The following is a 6016-nucleotide window of genomic DNA, read 5'->3' as shown; positions in this document are numbered from 1 at the left end:
AGAGATAAATTTTGCTTTCAAGTATAAAAGAAAATGTATTTCAAAATGGGTATTGTAGGTATCCCATCTTGGGGAAGAGAGATAACTTAATGTAAAAATTACAATGTACAATTACAGCATAAAAGAGTACAAAACTTGAAAATATGATAAATGGAAAAAGGGTCATAATAGAGTCACTGAAACAAAAAATAAACAGAAAAAAATTTAAACTGTATTTTTTTTCAAATTTCATATTTCATGTAATCAGTTTTTTTTTTCATTTGATTGTGTGAAAAAAAACCACTTTCAACTCTTCAAGCAACAAAACACATGTGTACCAATATGATATAAAATTATATAAATTCGGTATTAATTATACATTTTTATCATTTACAGCAGATCTTTTCGATGAAAACTTAACATACAAACATATTACATATATATATATGTATAAACTCCTGTAGACTTTTTTCCTGTTATTTATTACCCGTGAATTTCTCCGTGAATTTTCCCCCCTGACTATTTACATTCAAAATACAAGTGCTTCAGTTTGGGAGTTAGATCCACAAAATCCCCCCAATAATCATTTAAAATGTTGAGAAAACAACATTTAATCAATAATGTCAAGTACGCAGATGCTATTGAATATTTACGCGAATTCATACCCCCGTAATATTCAAAGTTTGAGTACATATCCTCTAAGAAACAATAGTGATATAATGGTACCATTCTGCGGACTATCAAAAACATACGAATCCTTTATTCCATCCAATATTTGTGAATTTCTCTGTAAATTTCTCATGAGGACCATCAGATTAAACATACTGGTAACACAGCTGAGATGCTCTGCTTCATCGTAAAATAGGACCTTTTCTGTGTCAACATCATTTACAATTGTAGTTTTCAGTTGTGGGCACGAGAGAGATGTTTGCAATTACTTCCGTTAATGCCCCCAGTATACTGACGTGAGACATGACTTACTTCAAAATCTAAGATGGAAGTGAATCTTGTGAATCAGGTATTTGTCAAACCTGGAGAGAAATTGCTGAAATGGGAAAATATTCTTGAAACTGAACTCAATGATTTGTCAAGATATTTTGTAATTATGAAAAAATGTTGTTTAGATATTTATCTAAAAAAACTTTCAGTATAAGTTGTTACTTAGGATATTGCCAACAAATTCTATTCTATACAAGATCAAACTTAAAGCCACAAATTTTTGTTCTTTCTGTGGCATGGAAGAAGAAACTTAAGAACATCTTTATTATGATTGCCACATCACATATAACATTTGGCTGTCTTTTCAACAAAACATAAGAAATTATGATGCTGATTTTACCTTCAGCAAAAAAAAAGATTCTATTAGGATTTACTGAGAAAAATATGTTTATTAATCTCATTTTTATAATAGCCAAAATATTTTTATATCAATGCAAATTGATAGGCACTATTCCAACATTGATTGGATTGAAATCAAGGATTAAACAGTACCAATCCTATGAACTATTTATTGCAAGTTAACGGAATGCTACCAGAACTTATGATAAATTTTGGGCCCATTTGCAAAACATATTTCTGAAGTAATTTTGTTGTATTCTTTTTGTTTTCATTTCTATTTATTCATAAATTCAATAAATATTTGTTAAGTACATTTTTTTACAGTACATGTGTATGCATCAAGATGGCATAAACGTGTGTGTGTTTTTGTTATTTTCTTCTTTTTTCTCTTCAATCATTATTATTAAATATTATTATTATTATTTACATTGTATCGTTAATTTAACTCTAATACATAATGTATTGTGTAGTCTTGGATTATAAGTTTTTGTGACATGTCACCTCTCAACACCCCAATCAGGTGGTGGTTGTGGGAGGATTGTAAAATCCTGACTACCAAAAAATAAATAAAAGATAAAAAAAAATCTGAGATGGCTCCCTCAGACCGCATTATAGACATCGATACAAGCAGAAAATGTGAGTTGTTAACTGTGGAACCGAACAAACTAGTTTTTAAAGACGTCTATGAATATATTAAGAAAAGTAAACATTTTCTTCTAGCTTAATAGTTGCTAATTGCATGTTCTTATAGATATATAATCATCAACTTCAACATCATCACCGTCATCACCATCTTCGTCATCGGAAGAAACATCAGAATATGGAAGTATTTCATTTTATTTTTCATGCATTCCTCTGTTGATAAAATGTGAATAAACTAGTACACCATTGTCATGCTCGTATTATTGGTTAAATATGTTATATTGGAGAAGACTACGTAAGTTGGTATAACTTGTGTCAGATCCATTACATTATAAGTAATAAAATGTGTTTAAACATATTAAAACTGTTACATATTTCAATGGAAACGCAATTACATACACCCTTACAAGCCAAGAAGATCCATATCTGAAAAGAATTGTCAAATGAATATACTAAGACAGTTCTAAATGTGTTGGACTTAATATTGGTTTACCTATTTGAAAAGACACTGACAGTAGTCAAATTGTCGTCTGTTAATTGATGGGAATGATGAAAGACCCCATCTGGGGGTTGTATGGCTCCAACCAGGTGTTGAGCCTTTGTTCAGTTACTAATTGCAGTCTGTCACATAATTCAACCAATTTGAAATACTTACCAGTGTTATCAAAAACATAAGAGAAAAAAACAGTAATAGTGCCATAAAAACATAAGGTGTTAAAATGAGACTTGAGGACTCATAAATATAGCTTAGACAACTTCAAGACTACAACAAAATCAACATGAAATTGAAATCCTATCAAACAATTATTCTTGGAAAATTTTAGCGGCCTCTATTTTAATTTAGTATAAAAAAAAACTCACTGATCAGATATTGCACTCTTTAATTTAGGCAGTTTTTAGATCAAGTTACCTCCCTTTCCTGAGACGGGATACCTAAAATACCCATTTTCAAACACATTCTCTTCGGTACTTGGAAGCGAACTAAATATTTCATTATTTTGAATGTTTCAATACATTTATATGGTATCACAGACATTATTTATAAAAAAAATCTAAGAAATTCATCTCAATTTTAAAGAGATATTGGCAATAGGAGAGTTCGCCAATCTCATTAGTGATGTCATATTCACTAATTTGCATATCATTAAGTATCAAATTGGTTTGCAAATTAACAATGAAATAAACAATTAACAATTTCATGATTAGAATCCCAATTTCAAAACTTTATATGATTGATTGATTGTTGGGGGTTTAACGCCCGAGCAGCAATATTTCAGCTATATTCAGGCGATGAACATGAATTGGATGATAAAATGAATATGCAATGATGTTGAAATGAAAAATGGGAAGGGACACAAGGATAATGGGGTCGAGAAATTTTGATTGCCACTGGAAATAGGGAGAGGTGGGTAGGGTCGGGCAATTTACCCTCCTGTGGCAGAGCCGTATGGTTCCTACTCCTATCAAATACCACAGTAGGGTTTTTTAACATGCGAGGAACGTGGGATCTTTCCCAACACAGTGCACCACTATGGTTTGCGGTCAGGTTTTCCGCATTATAGCCTGACAACCCCAGCATGTAACATGCCAGGAGTACCCCATTCCACCACCTGGGGCACTCAACCCAGTTGCTCTGTGGGCAGAGCACCCTAGCCCCCGGCTAGGGTTCTGAGCACTATTTAGTCGCCTTTTGCGACAAGCTTAGCGCTGCTGCAGGCCTATTCTTTTGCCACCCGGACCTGCATCGGGCTCAAAACTTTATAGCTTTGTTATTTTATATCCAATTTTGGTTCTGCAAAATGTTTCATTTAGATAAAATAATTCATATTTTGTATGTGTATTTTTTACTCTTTTACTTATATATTCATTTTAAAAATCCGTGGATAAAGAGTATTATTATAGAATTTTTCTTAAAAAACAAAAAAGTTATGATGATTTAAAGTTGATGCCCCATGCCACTCAATAGATTTTTTGCCAACCAAAATCAAATCACAGGTAAGTGACATCACGAAGAAATCTCCTACTGTGTTTGGGAAGAGGCTTGGGATCCATGCAGTCACAGACTTTATATTACTAACTGTATAACCCTCATGTAGTGAATCAAGCATAACTAGGCATTGTGCAAGTTTCATGAAATGAGAAAAGTGGATAAACAATGTGTCTATCATTTTGTGTGAATTATATTCTAACATTAACACAGTTTAAGAGATATTCAAGGATGACGATACGATATGATCAACATCATAATACTGATGGTACAATATCTGGTATTTGGTCTTTTTCCAGCAGATTCCAGTGTAAATTTCCTCCCTCCACGAATGCAGCTATACTCTATCTTGGCATATTTCATTCTCCATTACAGTGTTTCTTAGCTTTTTTCTATAGTTGCCTATGGTCAGAGAATTTCATGTATAAAGCTGAATACAAGTTATTTGCACAGTTTTCTTTAAACTGACAATTACTTAACAGCCTGATTTCATACATTGATCAGATTTTTAAGAAATGTGTTCACAGGATTTAAGATCATAAAGCGTATTGGGGGCTTTTCTTTAGGCAAAACATACAAAATTTGTTAAATCTTATTTATTTATATTTAATATTTAAATGATAATAGTTTACATGTTTATTTACCAACGTTTTTACAATTATTACCAACTTTTGAAAGTACTCATATACATGTATCAACATAATAATTTGTGTCTTTTCTTGTCTGTTTTACCGATTTCCTGGTAATAATTAGTGAAACCAGAACTTGGGAATGACTCACCATGCTACTTTCCGTCCCCAACTTGGGGACTGCCTTTTACAAGGGGATTACTGATTAGTTACTTTGAAGTATCTTTTAAAAACAAATGAGTTCCTGTTCAGTATTAGTTTAATATTATATAATGCTTATCATTTTTTTGAAACCACAAAAATTAATTCCTGCAAATATGCCCCCTTGGCAGAAGCCGCAAAAATTAGCAACCGTGAAAATTAATACGTTTACAGTAAATACAGTAATTCAAACCAAATTTTATTGGGATTCGATAATTACAAAAGACAAATGTATAAAGAACTACATTTTTTTTTAAATTCAGGTCCAATTTTGGCATTTATTTTTGAGAAAAATATGCTCCTTTTATTCTATTTTTTAGATAACTTTGATAACTTGAAAAACATTGTACTTCTGCCGATGATTCTCAGTACCCAATCACATGTTCAGCTCCAGATCATGTATTTCAATTAAAAAAATTCTGAGTATTTCAAAATAATCAACACATGTTCCATCACTTTAAATGATATATTTGATTACAACGATTGACGAACCACATTGTACTATATCAAAATGGGGTATTAAAATCGCAAAACATGCAACATTCTTATAACCGTCTCTTACTTCTCTAGTTCCCTAACAAACAAAACCTTCCATACAAGAAGTCACGATGACTTAAGTTGCAAATCTTCGTCTTTTATGAATAGTTTCACTTCCTTTATTATGGGGCCCTTTACAGCTAGCTTTATTGTTTTGTCCATCATTGAAGACCATGTGGTGACCTGTTGAAGTTTAAGTGTTTGTTGCTTGGCTTTTGGTGAATGACTGTCTCATTTGCAATAATACCACATCTTCTATTTTTATATTTATGGCTTATCTTTTTCTTAACATCCTCTATAAAATGAATAATTTTAACTACAAATGTAAGGTTTCATATTTGTTACTCCAAATTTCCAAATTAAATATAATGACTCATATTTTCTCAATATACATTTGTAGAAAGGGTGAGGTACAATGTAGTATATAAAAATTAAGGAAAAACAAGGCAGTATTTTATAAAACTTTATATTGTAAGTAAAGGTTTATGTATATACATGTATGAAATTGTACAATGTTCCAGGCATGGATTGATTTAGGGGTTATAACCTTAACTGGTTTGGAATTAAGGACACAAATACTTCTTTGGTTTATGAACAATAAGTTCAGAAACAATAAATGTATATGAATCTCTATGAAATTGTAGATTGTGCAAAAAAAGGAAGGTTAGGATTGATTTTTGGGGCTATGACCCTGTTTAGGAGT

At 31.6% G+C, this 6016-nt stretch overlaps 1 protein-coding gene across 1 annotated transcript in view; it reads left to right on the top strand.

The window, feature by feature from the left end:
• Positions 1-6016, top strand: part of LOC148623303 (nuclear exosome regulator NRDE2-like) — a 34090-nt gene that overhangs the window by 362 nt on the left and 27712 nt on the right. The window lies entirely within an intron of this gene.

Source organism: Perna viridis, chromosome 2 (assembly GCF_037379345.1).
Source record: "Perna viridis isolate PV_CMFRI_1.1 ecotype Kerala chromosome 2, ASM3737934v1, whole genome shotgun sequence".
Lineage (NCBI taxonomy): Eukaryota > Metazoa > Mollusca > Bivalvia > Mytilida > Mytilidae > Perna > Perna viridis.
This window is presented reverse-complemented; position numbering and strand designations above follow the sequence as displayed.